This window comes from Hordeum vulgare, chromosome 7H, assembly GCF_904849725.1.
Source record: "Hordeum vulgare subsp. vulgare chromosome 7H, MorexV3_pseudomolecules_assembly, whole genome shotgun sequence".
NCBI lineage: Eukaryota > Viridiplantae > Streptophyta > Magnoliopsida > Poales > Poaceae > Hordeum > Hordeum vulgare.
The window spans coordinates 386,014,787-386,035,073 of record NC_058524.1 but is presented as its reverse complement, the minus strand read 5'-3'; positions in this window follow the sequence as shown (position 1 = coordinate 386,035,073).

Here is a 20,287-nt window from a genome sequence, read left to right as displayed (position 1 = left end):
ACAGCAGCAGCAGTCGCAGGGAGCAGTGGCGAGGAGACACCGCAGGGAGCAACGACGAGCAACAACAGCCCCGGGGAGCAACAACATGTAGTGGCGTTTGAGGTAGAGAACTCGCCGAGCGGCGGAGCTCCGGCAGCATAGTGGAAGGGCCGGGTGAACGAGCAGCGCCCGCGTCCGGCCATGCGATGCAGGAATGGAGCTCGAGCTCCGAGCTCCTACATGGTGATGACGAGATGATGTATATACTTCTCGCACCTCGTTGGTTACCCCAAGTGGAAGGTTGAGATGTAGTCACCAGCAAGTTTTCCCTCACACGAAGACTATAAGGTTTATCGAACTAGGAGGACTCCTAGGATCAACAAGTAGGTGTCTACTGTTCTGGCTAGCAGAAGACGTGGACCTGCACACACAACAAATAACTTTGCTCCCAACGAGTACAGAGAGGTTGTCAATCTCTCCGACCTTGTAGTTTGCAAAGGATCAAAACACAAGCGGGAAAAGTAATAGTGATTGCAACGGAAAAGTAAATGAAAACGATAAATGATGGAGGTGTAAACAATGATGGTGATATGGACCGGAGTCACATGATGTTCACTAGTGATGTCTCTCTCCCAAAAGACGATAAACAACTATGCTTGGGTAAACAAATTACAGTTGGGCAATTGATAGAATTATGAACGCACCGCAATGCTAATTATGCTACTTGATAGTTAGAGGTCCAATAGTAATGGGCAGTACGCCAAGACAAGTAGACCGTTTATTCATCAGCATCTACTTACTAATCATCCACCTTGAGATATCTATCCAGAACATCTCGCCGGTATTAAGTTGCGAGCCCCACCCAAAGTGTAAACTCAAAGCAACGGACAACTGCATTAACGAACTATGCGTAAGGTAAACAATCCTTGCAATCGTGGTCACAAGCATCGTTGTTTTCTCCCTAGTTGCAACAACACATTCCCTAGTCTCATGTTTGTGTCACTCAAGCTAGACATCGAGGGGCATGAACCCACAATCATGCATAACGCTCTCTCTTGGAGTTACAGTCTACTACTCAGCCAAAGCAATAAATAGCAACAGAGAACATGCATGAATCACAAAGGAACATAAAATAAAAGGATAATCAAATATATAACTCATAACAATATGAACATAATCTCATAATTCACTAAGGGACCCTTGAGGGCGGTCACCGAACCCGTACAGATTGCTCGGGGCAATCTCCACAACCTAATTGGAGACCCCGACGCTTCCCGGAGCTTCACACCACAATGATTGAGCTGTGAGGCACCAACAAGCTTCTAGGACGCCAAAGCATCCACGAAGAACAATATCTAGGATACTAAGTACCAAAGGTAGTAAGCTTCTCAACTTCTCACTTCCACGTATCACCGTGGAGAACTCAAACCGATGAAACTAATGCAATGGCAAGAACACACGAAGTGGTCAAGTCCCTCACACTCAAATCCCTCCACAGCAACGAAAGCTATGGAGAAATATGAGAGGAAGAACAAAGGAGCTCACAAAGAACTCCAAGATCTAGATCCAAGGGGTTCCCCTCACATAGAGGAGAAAGTGATTGGTGGAGATGTGGATCTAGATCTCCTCTCTCTTTTCCCTCAAGAACAAGCAAGAATCATTGGAGGGATTGAGAGTAAGCAAGCTCTAAGAATGTCAACAATGGAGGTAGAACAAGAGCTCGATGGATAGATAAGACCAAGGGGGAAGAAGACCCCCTTTATATAGTGGGGGAAGGAATTAGACCGTTACCCCCACTTACAGCCCGAGCCCAGCGGTACTACCGCTGACCCTTCGGCGGTACTACCGCTAACCCTCCGACGGTACTACCGGTGGCTGCAGCGGTACTACCGCTGACCCTGTGGAGGTACTACCGCTGGCTGCAGCGGTACTACCGCTGAGCCCATGGTAGCGCAAAGATACTACCGGGCCAACCACCGCCAAGAAAGTCTTCGCAAAAATGTCCGACGCAGTACAGCCGCAAAGATGACGGTACTAAAATCTTGGTACTACCGCTGACCAGGGGCGGTACTACCGCTGGGACAGCGGTACTACCGCTGGGACAGCGGTACTACCGCCAGCTCTAGCGGTACTACCGCTAGGGCCAGCGGTAATACTGCCAACTCTAGCGGTACTACCGCTAGGTCGAGCGGTACTACCGCTCGCCACTGAAACAGCCATAACTTTCGCATACGAGCTCCGAATCGAGCAAACCCAAGCTTGTCGGATTCAGGAAGACAAGAGCTATCCAAACATATATGAAAATGCCAATGATATAGAGATGTGAGTCCTCTATGACTGAAGAACCGGCAAAAACTCCAGCATCGAAAACATCATAGTAGATGCATATGGACTCCGCTTTCGATGAACTCGAGCTTGTCACGAAGATGACCATAAGCTCTTAAAACTCACAAAGAGAAACACCAAACAAGAACCAAGAAGTATGATGCAAGGATGCAAATGGTTTGAGCTCTCAACGAACGATACGATCAAGCTACTCACTTGAGATCCCCCCTTGATAGTACAACAATCTATCCTAAACAGAAAACCTATCAAGGGCAAACCTATACCTTGCACCTCGTCCTCTTGAGCTAGATGATGATGATCTTGGCTTCCTCAAGATGGACCACCTTTCTTGATTGCGTTGGCTTGATGAAGATTAGTTGATTGCTCCCCCATACTCACTATGGGTGAGCCACTCTTCAGCATATCTTCACAAGTCCATTGCCACCACAATGGACGGCAAGCTTCAAGCATGATATCTTTGTGCTGATCCACTTGAACTTGCACATAGCAATCTTGATGACGACCACAACTTGACGTCATACTTCATGGGTTGTATGAGATCTTCCCTTTGACGCAAGCCCATGGAAACACACCTAACCCCCACATAGAACTCTCACGAGGACCATGGGTTAGTACACAAACACGTAATGGACAATTCTTACCATACCATGGGATCACTTGATCCCTCTCGGTACATCTTGTACGCTTTGTGTGTTGATCATCTTGATTTACTCTTTGTCTGAGATCTTGATCAACCATGAGTCTCTATGACCATTCTTCGGATAATACCTTGAATACCATCTTGGTCATCATATAAACTCCTTGAACCCAACAGATGGACTTCAAGAAGTGCATATGGACAAATCCTATAAATGTAACTTAAGGCAACCATTAGTCCATAGGAATTGTCATCAATTACCAAAACCACATATGGAGATATATGCTCTAACACCATTGAAGGTATTTATTCAAGCAAATAGAATAACCATTTTTATCTTTAAATGAATAATCGTATTGCAATAAACATGATCTAATCATGTTCATGCTCAATGCAAACACCAAATAACAATTATTTAGGTTTAACACTAATCCCTATGGTAGAGGGAGCGTGCGATGTTTGATCACATCAACCTTAGAATTACTTCAAACACACATCGTCACCTCAGCCTTGCTAGTATCAATTTAACCCGTAGCTATAATTTCGAGTTACTAACACTTAGCAACTGAACGGGTATCTAATACCCTGGTGCTACTAGGAGTACTAGTAAGGTACACATCAATATCAGGTATATCCAATATACGTTTGTCGACTTTGCGAACCTTCTCATCTACCAAGTATCTAGGGTAGTTCCGCCTCAGTGACCGTTCCCCTCATAACAGAAGCACTTAGTCTCGGGTTTGGGTTCAACCTTGGGTTTCTTCACTAGAGCAACAACTGGTTTGCCGTTTCATGAAGTATCCCTTCTTGCCCTTGCCCTTCTTGAAACTAGTGGTTTTACTAGCCATCAACAATTGATGCTCCTATTTGATTTCTACTTTTGCTATGTCAAACATCGTGAATAGCTTAAGGATCATCATATCAATCCTTGATATGTTATAGTTCATCACGAAGCCCTAGTAGCTTGGTGGCAGTGAATTTGGAGAACCATCACTATCTCATCTGGAAGATTAACTCCCACCCGATTCAAGTGATTGTAGCACTCAGACAATCTGAGCACATGCTCAACGATTGAGCTTTTCTCCCTTACTTTGTAGACAAAGAATCTTGTCGGAGGTCTCATACCCCTCAACAAGGGCACGAGCATGAAATCCTAATTTCATCTCTTGGAACATCACATATGTTCCGTGACGTTCAAAATGTCTTTGGTACCTTGATTCTAAGTCGTTAAGCATTATGCACCGAACTATCACGTAGTCATAAAAAACGTGTATGTCAGATGTTCGCAACATCCACAGACGACGCTCGAGGTTCAACACACCGGCAGTGCATTAAGGACATAAGCCTTTTGCGTAGCAATGAGGACATTCCTCAGTTTACGGATCTAGTCCGCATAATTGCTACTATCATATTTCAACTAAATATTCTCTAGAAACATATCAAAAATAGTAGAGCTACAACGCAAGATACAACATAATTTGCAAAAGACCTTTTGACTATGTTCATGATAATTGAGTTTAGCTAATCATATTACTAATAACTCCCACTCAAATAGACATCCCTCTAGTCATTCGAGTGGCGCATGATCCAAATCCACTAACTCAAGTCTGATCATCACGTGAGTTGAGTATAGTTTCAGTGGTGAACATCTCCATGTTGATCATATCAACTATATGATTCATGCTCGACCTTTCGGTCTCTTGTGTTCCGAGGCCATGTCTGTACATGATAGGCTCATCAAGTTTAACTCGAGTGTTCCGCATGTGCAACTGTTTTGCACCCGTTGTATGTGAACGTTGAGTCTATCACACCCGATCATCACGTGGTGTCTCGAAACGACGAACTGTCGCAACGGTGACCAGTCGGGGAGAACACAATTTTATCTTGAAATTTTAATGAGGGATCACCTTATAATGCTACCATCGTTCCAAGAAAAACAAGGTGCATAAAAGGATTAACATCACATGCAAATCATAACTGACATGATATGGCCATGATCTTGTGCTTCTTGATCTCCATCACCAAAGCACCGGCATGATCTTCATCGTCACCAGCGCCACACCATGATCTCCATCATTGTGCCGCCATCGAGGTTGTCGTGCTATCTATGCTATTACTACTAAAGCTACTACCTAGCAATATAGTAAACGCATATGCAAGCACAAATGTTAGTTTAAAGACAACCCTATGGCTCCTGCCGGTTGCCGTAGCATCGACGTGCAAGTCGATATTTAACTATTACAACATGATCATCTCATACATCCAATATATCATATCATGTCTTTGGCCATATCACATCACATGCATACCTTGCAAAAACAAGTTAGACATCCTCTAATTTGTTGTTGCGTGTTTTATGTGGCTGCTATGGGTATCTAGTATGATCACATCTTACTTACACAAAGCCACAACGGTGATATGCAAATTTCTATTTAATCTTCTCCTAGGACCGCCTCGGTCAAATCCGATTCAACTAAAGTTGAAGAAACAGACACCCGCCAGTCATCTTTATACAACAAGTTGTATGTCTGTCGATGAAACCGGTCTCTCGTAAGCGTACGAGTATAGTTGGTCCGGGCCGCTTCAATCCAACAATACCGTCGAATAAAGAAAAGACTAAGGAGGGCAACAAATTGAACATCAACGTCCACAAACTCTTTTGTGTTGTACTCGAGATATCATCTACGCATGAACCTAGCTCATGATGCCACTCTTGGGGAACGTTGCATGGGAAACAAAAAAAATTCCTACGCACACGAAGACCTATCATGGTGATGATCATCTACGAGAGGGGGATCGGATCTACATACCCTTGTAGATCGCTAAGCGGAAGCGTATATAACGCGGTTGATGTAGTGGAACATCTTCGCGATCCAAATCGCATCCCGTCCCGCGATCTCATCGCGACCCGTCCCGCGATCCCATCACGATCCGTCCCGATCTAGTGCCGAACGGACGACACCTCCTCGTTCAGCACACGTACAACTCGATGAAGATCTCCACCTTCTTGATCCAGCAAGAGGGGGGTGAGAGGTAGATGAGTTCTCCAGCACGGCGGCGTAGTGGTGGTGGTGGTGGTGCTATTCCAGCAGGGCTTCGCCTAAGCACCGCTGAAACTAGAGGAGAAACATATCTAGAGAGAGAGAGAGGGAAGCACGTGGCTGTTTTCTGTTGTGTCTAAAACCGTCAAAACCCTTAGTATATATAGGAGGAGAGGAGGGAGAGGGCTGCGCCCTAGGGCAGCCCTTTCTTCCCTTGCGCAAGGAGGAGAGGAGGAGTCCTCCTCCAATCCTATTTAGAGTAGGATTCCTCCTTCCCACTTGGAAACTCTTTCCACCTTGTGTTTTTTTCCTTCTCAAACCTCATGGGCCTTAGTGGGAACTTATTCCAGACCACTAGGGGCTGGTTTATCTCTTCCGACAGACCATGAGGCCCCTTGGGGCGTGACACTGATACGTATCAAACATATCTATAATTTTTAATGGTTTCACGCTGTTATCTTGTCTTCTTTGGATGTTTTATGTACCTTTTATATCTTTTTTGGGACTAACTTATTAATTTAGTGCCAAGTGTCAGTTCCTGTTTTTTCTGTGTTTTTGACTCTTTTCAGATCTGATTTTGGAACGGAGTCCAAACGGAATACAAACGCCGAAATGATTTTTCCCGAACGGAAGAAGATCACGGGGCCTTTGGGCCAAGCCAGGTGGGCTCCAGGGATCCCACAAGCCCCCACTCCGCCACCAGGGGGAGGCGGCGGTGTTAGGACTTGTGGCCTCCCTGGCCGCCCCTGACCTAGATCCTTGGCCTATATATTCTCAAATATTCAGCAAAAAACCAGGGGAGCCTCGAAAATACTTTTCACCGCCGCAAGCTTCCGTTTCCGCGAGATCTCATCTGGAGACCCTTCCCGGCGCCCTGCCGGAGGGGACTTTGGAGTTGGAGGGCTTCTTCATCATCATCATCGCCCCTCCAATGACTCGTGAGTAGTTCACTTCAGACCTACGGGTCCGTAGTTAGTAGCTAGATGGCTTCTTCTCTCTCTTGGATCTTCAATACAAAGTTCTCCATGATCTTCATGGAGATCTATCCGATGTAATCTTCTTTGGCAGTGTGTTTGTCGAGATCCGATGAATTGTAGATTTGTGATCAGATTATCTATGATATATATTTGAGTCTTTGTTGATTTCTTATATGCATGATTTGATATCCTTGTAAGTCTCTCCGAGTCTTGGGTTTTGTTTGGCCAACTAGATCTATGATTCTTGCAATGGGAGAAGTGCTTGGTTTTGGGTTCTACCATGTGGTGACCTTTCCTAGTGACAGTAGGGGCAGCAAGGCACACATCCAGTAGTTGCCATCAAGGGTAAAAATATGGGGTTTTATCATTGGTTTGAGATTATCCCTCTATATCATGTCATCTTGCTTAAGGCGTTACTCTATTCTTATGGACTTAATACACTAGATGCATGCTGGATAGCGGTCGACGTGTGGAGTAATAGTAGCAGATGCATAAAGTATCGGTCTACTTGTTTTGGACGTGATGCCTATAGATATAATCATTGCATAGATATCGTCACGACTTTGCGCGGTTCTATCAATTGCTCGACAGTAATTTGTTCACCCACCGTCTACTTGCTTTCATGAGAGAAGCCACTAATAAACACTACGGCCCCCAGGTCTATTCACATCCATCGTTTACACCTCCGCTTTTACTTTGCTTTGGTACTTTGTTGCTTTCAGTTCTCACTTGTCAAAAAATCTATAAGGGATTGACAACCCCTTCATAGCGTTGGGAGCAAGCTTTTGTGTTTGTGCAGGATCTTGTGATACTCCTCCACCGGATTGATACCTTGGTTCTCAAACTGAGGGAAATACTTACCGTCGCTGTGCTACATCACCCTTTCCGCTTCGAGGGAACACCAACGCAAGGCTCCAAGGCCACGGGGGAAATCCTTTGCATACTTGCCTAGGAAGTCCCTTAAGGCGTAGCCGTAGCTGAAGGATTCGTGGTGCCGTCTACACAACTATTCTTGGCGCCGTTGCAAGGGGAAGCACAACTGACATCAGAAGCATTTCTCGCGCCGTTGCCGGGGAGGAGAAATCAAGATCTATCCAAGTAGGTCTCACAAACTCATCTTTTGCATTTACTTTTGTTGCTAGTTGCCTCTCGTTTTCCTCTTCCCCACTTCACATTTGCCATTTTCATTTGCCTTTCTCCTTTGCCTTTTTCCGTTTGCCCTTTTCTCTCGCTTGCTTTCTGTTCGCTTGTGTGCCATGTGCCTTCAATATGCTTGCATCTTCGTTTGTTAATCTCTTTAAGAGACCCACTATCGTGGAACGAATTGCTAGTGAGTTGAGGGCACTTGATTATCTTTATGGAGTTTTGCTTGAGATGCGTGAATCTCAAAACTGTGAGGAAGAAATTCATGAAGTGATTCACGAGGGCTCCTTGAATGAAAAGCATGATTGCAATGGTTTCACTATAAATTCTATTAGTGACGATCATGCTAAAATTATGCAAAACCCTAAGCTTGGGGATGCTAGTCTTGCTATGACCACTACTTGTTGCAAAGATCATGATTGGGGTGATGATTTTTCTTTTGATCTTGAAAATTTGTTCAAGCCTCAAGATGAATATGATATTTGCAATATTATTGAAAGTGGGTTTGGAGAAGTCATGACTTTAGATGATAACCCCACTATTTTTGAAGAGCGTCAAATTTGCATGCATGTGGATCATGAAAAGAATATCCTATGGGATAACTATATTGTTGAATTTTAATATGACCCCACATGTAATTGCTATGAGAGAGGAAAATATTGTGGTAGAAACTTTCATGTTACCCAATCACCTCTCGTTATGTTGAGACTGCCCTTGTCTCTTTCTTCTTCCTTGCATTTGGCAGTTATTGGTTGTCTTGACAATCTGTTTTCCTATAAAATGCCTATGCATAGGAAGTATGTTAGACTTAGACGTGATTTGCACATGCTTTAGGATGCTCTCGTTGTGCTTCAATTCTTGTCTTCTGTGAGAGCGTCACTTTTTGCCTAGCTAAAGGCGTTAAACAAAAGCGCTTGTTGGGAGGCAACCCAACGAATCTATCCTTTTTCTTTCTGTTTTGTGTTTTCCACACTTTCATAATTCTGTTATGATTGTGTTTTTTGTGTTTCTTTTTGCGTTTGTGCCAAGCAAAACCGTTATGATTAGTCTTGGGGATGATCGTTTGGTCATGCTGGAAAAGACTGAAACTTTCTGCTCACGAAAAGAATTTTCATTTCTTTTCTGTAAGAGCTTTTGAGTTGATTCTTTTTGCTGCTGATTGCTACGCAAATTTTTCAGACTGTCATAATTGTTCTGAATTTTTGAAGTACCAGAGGTATACGAAATATACAGATTGCTACAGACTGGTCTGTTGTTAACAGATTCTGTTTTTGTTGTGTTGGTTGCTTATTTTGATGAAACTATGGATAATATCGGGGGGTATTAGCCATGGAAAATTGAAAATATAGTAACCCAACATCAGCATAAGTAGAATTTAAGTTTGCTACAGTACCTAAGGAAGTGGTGGTTTGCTTTCTTGTACTAATGTTATCACGAGTTTCTGTTTTAGTTTCGTGTTGTGAAGTTTTCAAGTTTTGGGTGAAGTCCTTATGGACAAAGAGATAAAGAGTGGAAAGAGCTCAAGCTTGGGGATGCCCAAGGCACCCCAAGAGATTCAAGGATACCGTAAAATCCTAAGCTTGGGGATGCCCCGGGAAGGCATCCCCTCTCTCGTCTTCAATCCATCGGTAACGTTACTTGGGGCTATATTTTTATTCACCACATGTTATGTGTTTTTGCTTGGAGTGTCTTGTATCGTAGGAGTCTTTTATTTTTTGTTGTTGTGTCACAATAATCCTTGCTGCACACCTAGAGAGAGAGAAATGAACTCACCGTGATTTTGTCGAGCTTCACTTATATCTTTTGGTAGACAATTCAGCTCACATGTGCTTCACTTATATCTTTTGAGCTAGATATTTTTGCTCTATGTGCTTCACTTATATCTTTTAGAGCACATCGGTGCGTGGCTTGGTAGTTGATCTATGCTTTGAAAGTAGTATCAAAAGGGATACGAAAACTTCCACCTTCATGTGCATTGAATAGTTAGAGAAGTTTGATTCATCTCAGTTAGTTTTGAGTTGTGGTTATGGTAATTTTGAAGTCATGCTAGTAAGGTGTTGTGGATCTAGAAATACTTGTGTCGAAGTTAGTGATTCCCGTAGCATGCACGTATAGTGAACCGCTATGTGATGAAATCTGAGCATGATTAGTATATTGATTGTCATCCTTTGCGTGGCGGTCGGGATCACGCGATGGTTTATACCTACCAACCCTTCCCCTAGGAGTATGCGTTGAATGCTTTGTTTCGATTACTAATAAAACTTCTGCAACAAGTATATGAGTTCTTCATGACTAATGTTGAGTCCATGGTTTAGATGAACTTTCACCTTCTACCATCACTATCTTCTTAGTGCCGTGCAACTTTCGCCGGTGCACAAAACCCACCATTAGCCTCCCTCAAAACAGCCACCATACCTACCTACTATGGCTTTTTCAAAGTCATTCCAAGATATATTGCCATGCAACTACCACCATGACATGTGCCACCACGTCTACATTGCCATTGCATGATCGTAAGATAGCTAGCATGATGTTTCCATTGATGTCTATGCCATGCTAGATCATTGCCACGGTACACTACCGAAGGCATTCCATATGGAGTCATAGTTGCTCTAGGATTTGAGTTGAAAGTGTGATGATCATCATTAATGGAGCATTGTCCCATGTGAGGAAATAAATGAGGTCAAAGAAGCCCACCAAAATAAAAAAAGAGTCCAAAGAGCCCACCAATAATAATAATAATAATAAAATGAGAGAAAAAAAGAGAAGGGACAATGCTACCACTTTTTCCACACTTGTGCATATTAAGCACCATGATCTTCATGATTGAGAGTCTCTTAGGTTGCTTGTTCGTGGGTTTGATACTTTTGATCTATGCTTTTCTTCATTAAATTTGACCCACAGGAATCAAGACAGTCCAATGCTTATAGTCACTGCTATAGTTGTATTTTTTGTTACTTCTGCTCTCATGTGTACTGCTGCCATGATAGATGATAATTAGATTGGTATTTTTCTAGAAAAAACTATACTCCACCATCTACCTTCCCCTCTCGAGCGGTTTTCGTCCGTTTTTTCGTTAATTTCGTTAATTGACCGGGCAATTCTCTTCTTCTTTATTAATGTGACTAGGCAAATTTTTTGCCTTCGTTTTGAAAAAATTCTAACTTCTCCATGCATGCATTAATAAACTTCAAAGAGTCCGATTTAGTTTACACGGTTGTGGCACCAAACTTGAAGAGCCCGAGCTAGATCATGTTGTATTGCAAGCGCCTCAACCATCCTTGCGTTGGTAATCTGAATTAAAATAATTGCATATAAAAAGGAAATATCTATTTATATCCATCTGTGACAAGGTGTCAACATTTCCCACAGAGCGACCCACGAGTGGGCTAGACCAATTATAGTATATTGGAATCTGGTTTTGGAACCTTTCTGAAAGGTTCCAGTCTCGTCTCCTGTTGCTTTATTTATCAGGATTTTGTAATTAACTTATTTATTTTTTCTATTCTCATCTTTCCCAATTTGTTTTCAGATTTTTCTAAAAAAATGTCCCTAGAACTTGAATATATTCACAAATCACATAAAATATTTATTTATTTTATAAAAATGAAATATAAAAAATCTGTTTTAAAAATGTTCATGTTTAGAAAGAATTCACAAATTTCATATATGTTCACAATTCTCTAAATAATATCCATGTTCTCCCAAAAAGATGCTCACAATTATTCAATGTTGAGGATATCTCGTATAGTTAGCATTTTCATCTGGTGAGGATTAGAGATTAATTGTGAATCGACAGATTAATTGATTTCATTGGTCGACTAATAATCAGCCTTTTTTTTTGTTGCAAATCCAGGTTCCCAACACTAAAATATGCTATAGTCAACACAAAAACAATATTGGATAAATGTGTTATCTTGATTACTTAACTTTGAATCCTTGTATAATGAAAAACAAAATAGGACAACAATACATATTACATAACTAGGTCGAGTAAACACAAATAAACATAGTTCTTGCAAATGTAGTGCTTGGAATAGGTCCAATTTAGCGATACTAGTTAAATGCTCGTGCGTTGCCACGAGACAAAATATGAATATGCTAGACATTAATGATAGCTCTCACAAAGAACATGTCATACATCCAATTTACTCGCACTGAATATCGATGTCATACATCCAATGCTTATAGTCACTGATATAGTTGTATTTTTTGTTACTTCTGCCCTCCTGTGTGTACTGTTGCCATGATAGATGATAATTAGATTGTTATTTTTCTAGAAAAAAACTATACTCCACCATCTATCTTCTCCTCTTCAGCGGTTTTTGTTCGGTTTTTCGTTAATTAACTAGTCAATTCTCTTCTTCTTTATTAATGTGACTAGGCAAATTTTTTGCCTTCGTTTCGAAAAAAATCTACCTTCTCCATACATGCATTAATAACCTTCAAAGAGTCCGATTTAGTTTACACGGTTGTGGCACCAAACTTGAAGAGCCCGAGCTGGATCATGTTGCATTGCAAGCGCCTCAACCATGCTTGCGTTGGTAAAAACAGGTAAAATTTTATTTATCGTTAATTTTACAAAATAGGACTTGCAACAACCTTCAGTGAATTTATTGATGATGTGACTGTGACCTACTCAATAGGTTATCTAAATTAAAATAACTGCATATAAAAAGGAAATATCTATTTATATCCATATGTGACAAGGTGTCAACATTTCCCACAGAACGACCCACGAGTGGGCTAGACCAATTATCGTATATTGGAATCTGGTTTTGAAACCTTTCCAGTCTGGTCTCCTATTGCTTTATTTATCAGGATTTTGTAATTAACTTATTTATTTTTTCTATTCTCATCTTTCCCAATTTGTTTTCTAGAACTTGAATATGTTCACAAATCACGTAAAATATTTATTTATTTTATAAAAATGGAATATAAAAAATCTGTTTTAAAAATGTTCATGTTTAGAAAGAATTCACAAATTTCATATATGTTCACAATTCTCTAAATAATATCCATGTTCTCCCAAAAAGATGCTCACAATTATTCAATGTTGAGGATATCTCGTATAGTTAGCATTTTCATCTGGTGAGGATTAGAGATTAATTACGAATCGAGAAATTAATTGATTTTATTGGTCGACTAATAATCAGGCTTTTTTTGTTGCAAATCCAGGTTCCCAACACTAAAATATGCTATAGTCGACACAAAAACAATATTGGACAAATGTGTTATCTTGATTACTTAACTTTGAATCCTTGTATAATGAAAAACAAAATAGGACAACAATACATATTACATAACTAGGTCCACTAAACACAAATAAACATAGTCCTTGCAAATGTAGTGCTTGGAATAGGTCCAATTTGGCGATACTAGTTAAATGTTCGTGCATTGCCACGAGACAAAATATGGATATGGTAGACATTAATGATAGCTCCCACAAAGAACATGTCATACATCCAATTTACTCGCGTTGAATATCGATGTTATTCTCCCTGTTTACCCTTTCCGCAACAACCAAGCGCCCACTCCTTCCCGGTCCCATCCCAACCTAAATGACGTATCACAACAAAAATATAAAAAATAATGTAAATTAAGATCTTCGTTGTACTAAATCATTTAAAACCTGCAAGCAAAACAACAACAAAAAGTGATGAAAATCAAGCAAACATTAAGATTCATAATTTGATCGTACAATTTACATGATACGTGAAATCAATGTTGTAATTAAATTATAATGTGCCCTGAGTAAAAACAAAAATGTATAAGAAACTGTGGAAACTACATTAGTCTTTAGAGCATCCTAAGCTGCCACACCACCAACCCTCCTAGTCAATAGTGAATGCGAGACATCTCTTCGTGACACATCGAATGCATACCATTCAAAATCTAATCCTCATGTTCCCAATATTTTCATGTCGAGGCACCAGATTTGGAGCTCCAAGGTGGGGAAGATGTTGCTTTCGCCACCATTGTCACTTTTGTCCTAGCGACCAGATGAAGCAGATCAACAAAGGGAATAAAAGTTTACAAAAGGTCGTATAAAATTCAGAACCAATCATATATATTTCCATTCCTTTCATTGCATAGAGGCAAAGATATGAGTATCACTTGAGAATACATCTGAAAAATAAAAGCATCAACATATAGAATAGATGACTTGTAAAAAGATCAACTTTGAGACACAACAAAACATGTAGAAATGATGGAAAGAGAATTAGGGACAAATCCTATAATGAGTATAAAAACTATTGGAATAAAATAGTACCGTTACTTTGTTTCAATGACAATCTTTTTTGCATTGCATCAGAACCTCACAAGCTAATTAAGGTTTTTAGATAGGTAGCTGCATAATTTAAAGATGAAATGATTGCCATTTCCAAAAACACAAATAGAGAATAAGAAGATGAAGCTTTCATGGAAATATCATACTTCTACTCAACTTATCTACAACATATCTCCCCGAGCTTATGACATCTCGAAAAACACCATGGAGGCATGGATCATGGGCATCATGGGTCCATGTCATCATGGGTCCTACGTTGTTCCGTCGCTATCAAGCAGCTCAAAGCAAATAAGGCACTTCGTGACAAGTGACCTCCGTGACGCCCTGCTCCATATATTGTCCATGTCATCATCACGGTGCATCTTACAATGGTTTAAACAAGCACTACTGGAATCCAGTTCTTTGCCGTCAGCCAGTTCTTTGCCGTCGGCTGGTTGACGGCAAAGAACCTCTTTGCCATCAGTTGACACAAGGCAGACGGCAAAGGACTGACACATGGCAAAAATACTATTTGCCATGTGTCGGCCCTTTGTCGTATGCCAGCGGACGGCAAAGAGACCCAGGGCACACGGCAAAGAGGACGGGTGGGTCCCATGCCTGCCATGTCCGAAATCCGGGGTCCTTTGCCGTCCGCGGGCCTTTGCCGTCTGCCGTGGGGCCCTTTGCCATCGGGGGCGGACGGCAAAGGGGCCGCCCTATAATGGCCATTAACCCCCTCGTCCTCACTGTCTCTCTCTCCCCCTGGCCACTCGCTCACTGTACGTCTCTCTCCAAGGCGAGCCCCCCCCCCCCCCCCGCGGCGAGCCCCTCCCCGCGGCAACCCACCCCCGCGGCGAGCCCCCTGCCGCGCGCCCCCTGCTCCCCCTGCCGTCGTCCACCGCCGCCGCCGCCCCCTACCGCCGTCCACCGCGGCCAGCCCGTCCCCGCGGCGAGCCCCCTGCCGCGCGCCCCCTGCTCCCCCTGCCGTCGTCCACCGCCGCCGCCGCCGCCCCCTGCCGTCGTCCACCGCGGTGAGTTCTGCTTCTTCTTTTTCTTTCTAAAAAAGTTAATTACTTTAGTTAGTTTATTAGGTTAGTTTTTTATTATATATAGGGTCATTTAGTTAGTTTATTTGGTTAGATTATTAGGCTAATTAGGTTAGTTAGTTAGGTTAGAAGAAAAAAGAGGAAAAGCAGAAGGAAAAAAATGAAAAAGAAAAAAGGAAAAGAAGAAAATAATTAGAAGAAGAACGAAAAGAAGAAGGAGAAGAAGAAGAAGAAGAAGAAGAGGAGGAGGAGGAGGAGGAGAAAGAAGAAGAAGAAGAAGAAGAAGAAGAAGAAGAAGAGGAGGAGGAGGAGGAGGAGGAGGAAGAGGAGAAAGAAGAAGAAGAAGAAGAAGAAGAAGAAGAAGAAGAAGAAGAAGAAAAATAGGAGGAGAAAAAGAGGAGGGGAAGTAGGAGGAGAAAGAAGAAGAAGAAGAAGAAGAAGAAGAAGAAAAGAAGAAGAAGAAAAAGAGGAGAGAGGAGAAGAAGAAAGAAGAGGAAAAGGGAACCCCGACACCCCGAAACTGACCCTCGACCCCCGACCCCTGACGCCCGACGCCACTGACCCCCGACCATCGACCCCCGACGCCACTGACCCCCGACCCCCGATCCCCGACGCCACTGACCCCCGACGCCACTAACCCTCGACCCCCGACGCCACTGACCCCCGACCCAGACCCTCGGCCCACGACTCCCGACCCCCGACCCCCGACGCCACTAACCCTCGACCCCCGACGCCACCAACCCTCGACCCCCGACGCCACTGACACCCGACGTCACTGACCGTGGACCCCCGACGCCACTGACCCCCCACAATCGACGCCACTAACCCCCCGACCCCCGATGCCACCGACACCCGACACCACCGACCCTCGACGACACTGACTCCCGACGCCACTAAGCCCCAACCCCCGACACCTCTTCTGCCTTATTTTGAACGAGAAGGTGCTTTTCGGCATTCCAGAGGCCCACGAGGTCATAGTTTTGTAAATTATGAGTTAGGCCACATATTTCCCGATTATGTTAATTATAAAAACATCGTATTTGTGTTGATCGTGTGAATTTCAATGTGCGGTTGTTCGACGACCTCCACGTGCGTTGGACGAGCTCCGCCCTTGCGTTTGTTGGTGAGCACAAATGACTTCTCCTCCTACCCCTTAATTTGCTCTGTCCCGATCTTCGTGCCGATGAAACTTGCTAGCTATAGGTTTCTTCAATCCTGAGTATGCGTGACCAGTATTCTCCCGTTCGAAAGGGCGACATCTATAAATATGCATTTCTTTGCATATTTATAACCGCCATCCTTTTGAATTGTCCAACATTATCCATGGACAACCTGAGTATGTGTAGATTGGGTTTGTTTTCCCGTATGCTGTGCTCCGGATCCGATGCGGAATTTCATCAGTGCCTCCCCTGTTGTTCTCCGGGTACACATCCTCTCTGCTTATTGCAGAGACGTGTATCAGGAGAACAGCGGGGAGGTGCTGCCGAAATTTTGCGTTGCATCTGGAGCAGAGCATGGGAAAACGAACCCAATCTACACATACTCGGGTGGGATTAGGACCTATCTTTACCTATTAGCGTGTAGGTTGCATGGACGTAATAAAACTGACAAACTTGATTAGCGTATGAATATAGATGATGAATTATATATTTGTGTTTTGTGCCCCCATAGATAGCTAGGCAACATGAGTGATTGTGCTTGGATGTACACTGGTCACCCTAGTCAGAAAGACATGACCCATGAATGGTTAACAAAAACCAGGGGGTTTGTGAGAGCCGCATTTGCAAATGGCCAGCAAAAAACATGGTGCCCGTGTCCCAACTGCGACAACTGGAAAAAGCAGACAGAGTTTGAAATGGGTAAACACCTGCAGAAGTGGGGTTTTACCCCTAATTATACGGTGTGGACTTTTCATGGTGAGTCTGACCAACGTGCCAGAGCTGAGGTGATTCTTCGTCGCACCGACGAGCATGGTACCGGGATTGAAGACATGGTGCAAGACTTTGATGATGCTCGGGATTCGGACGATGAGATGGAGGAATCTGCAAAGGCCTTCTATGAAATGTTGGAGTCTTCAAAACGTCCTCTCCACGAGCAGACTGAGCTTTGTCAGCTGGATGCCATCGCGCAAGTAATGGCTGTGAAGGCTCAATTCAACCTAGGCAGAGAATGCTACGACGCGATGATGACGATATTTGGACGCTTTCTACCCAAAGGCCATTTACTGCGTGCAAACCTGTACCAGTCAGAGAAAATCCTCCGTGTACTTAAGATGCCCTATGAGAAGATACATGCCTGTGAGAATGGATGTGCCTTATTTAGGCTTGAGTATGCGTCCTTGAACTATTGCCCCATTTGCAATTCTTCCAGGTATATTGTGGTAGACAACAACATGGGTGAGAAGAATCAGACCAAAATCCCCATTAGTGTTCTTTGGTATCTGCCAATCGTACCAAGACTTCAACGTCTTTTCATGGTCGAAGAGACGGCCAGACAGATGACATGCCACAAATTGGGCAAAAGAACCGAACTAGATGCGGATGGGAACAAGATGCTGGTACACACTTCAGATGGTTTTGCGTGGAGGCACTTCGATGCATTAAATCGGAAGATCCAAGGCAACCTAGAGTTGCCATCAGCACGGATGGGTTCAATGTGTATGGTATGACGGCAGCACAATATAGTTGTTGGCCTGTATTTGTCATTCCACTAAATTTGCCACCCGGAGAGATTATGAAAAGAAAGAACATTTTCCTGACGTTGATAATTCCAGGGCCGAACTATCCGGGGAAGAATATGAATGTGTACATGCAGCCGCTTAAGGATGAGTTGCAAGAAGCCTGGGATAATGGGATCAAGACCTATGACGCGGCTACCAAAACAAATTTCAACATGCATGTGTGGTACATGTACTCGACGCATGATTATCCGGCGTTTGCGCTATTCGCTGGCTGGTGTGTGCATGGAAGGTTCCCGTGCACCACATGCAAGGCAGCTCTTCAGTTCCGTTGGCTGCAGGTTGGTCGCAAGTATTCTTGCTTCGACATGCATAGACAATTCCTGGATCCTGACCATAAGTTCAGAAAAGACAAGAAGAATTTCATCAAAGGTAGAGTTGTCAAAAACACTGCACTAGCTGCGTTGACAGGACAACAGACCCTTGGTCAGTTCAACGCTCTCGAGCCTGATCCTTTGCGTCCAGGATACTTCAAAGGGTATAATACGGAACACGCCTAGACTCACAAGTCATGCTTATGGGATCTGCCTTACTTCAAAGACCTCCTTTGCCCACACAACATTGACGTGATGCACACTGAAAAGAATATTGCGGAGGCCATTTTTGGTACATTGTTCGGCATAGAGGGGAAGTCAAAAGATAATCCTAAGGCTAGAATCGACCTGGAGGCTCTATGTGATAGACCGTTGCAAAACTTGCGACAACGGAAAGGAAAGCAAAGCATAGCGAAGCCAAAGGCATGGTTCAATCTTGAAAGGCCAGCTATGAGGGAAATGCTATTGTGGGTGAAAATGCGGTTGATGTTCCCCGATGGGTATGCTGCGAATCTAAAGAGGGGAGGGAGTCTGGAGAAATTGAAAATATTTGGGCGCAAGAGTCATGATTGGCACATATGGATTGAGCGGGTAATGCCGGTGATGTTGCGTGGCTTTATCCCTGAGGATGAATGGCTAGTACTGACAGAGCTGAGCTATTTCTTTCGTTCTCTTTGAGCGAAAGAACTATCGCCTGGCGTGCTAGATGAAATGGAAGAGTTGGCGCCGGAGTTGATCTGCAAATTATAAAAGATCTTTCCACCGGGCTTCTTTAATCCAATGCAACATTTCATTTTGCATCTCCCGACCGAGGCAAGAATGGGGGGGCCGTTCAAAATCGATGGTGCTACTCAACTGAGAGGATGCAGAAGACGCTTCGAGCTAAGTGTAAAAATAAACGTAGATTTGAAGCATCGATGGCCGAGGCATTCATTACTGAGGAGGCGGCAAACTTCGTGACAGCACACTACGAAGCCAAAAATCATCATTTGCATAACCCGAAGCCTCGGTACAATGATGGCGATCGAAAAAAAGTTCGATCCAACCTCAGCCTATTCAAAGGTAAGCTCGCACCATCTGGTGCTTCAAAAGGGAAATTGTTGGATGTCGAAGAATGGCGGACCATTTCATTGTATATCTTCACCAACCTAACAGAAGTGCGGTCGTACATCGAGTAAGTTCTCGGTAATTTATTGTTCCACAACTTCTAATTGCTTTGAACTACTCTTATTCCCGGATATTTGATATATTCGATACGTCGCCGAATTCTCGGATGGAGTGGTCATCGGAAAGGATTCCGTCGAAGAGTATGAGCTTCTCGCAAAGCATGGAGGCGACTGTCCCGGTTTCATCTCTTGGTTCAAACAAAGGGTAATTAATTACCATTAAGGGCCCATTTGATTTCTTGGTCTAATTTGCGGCTAATGCATCCATTCTTTCGTATTAAACTTGTAGGCTGATGCAGAGTCTATGGACGCCGAGTTGAGACAAGTCGCTAATGGTTTTGACTATAAGGTCCGTTCATTTGACAAATACAACATCAACGGGTATCACTTTCGTACCTTTGGCAAAGAGCTATCTATGCCCGACCTAAATTCTACAAATTGTTCTGTCTCTGCTATCGGCGAAGGAGACACCGAGTATTATGGAAGAGTTGAAGCAATTTATGAACTTCTATTCTATGGTGAAAACCCACCGATCGTCGTAGTCTTCAAATGTTATTGGTTTGAGCCGAGGGAGACTAGAAGGACTCATGAACATATAGGACTAGTCGAAATCAACCAAAACACACACTT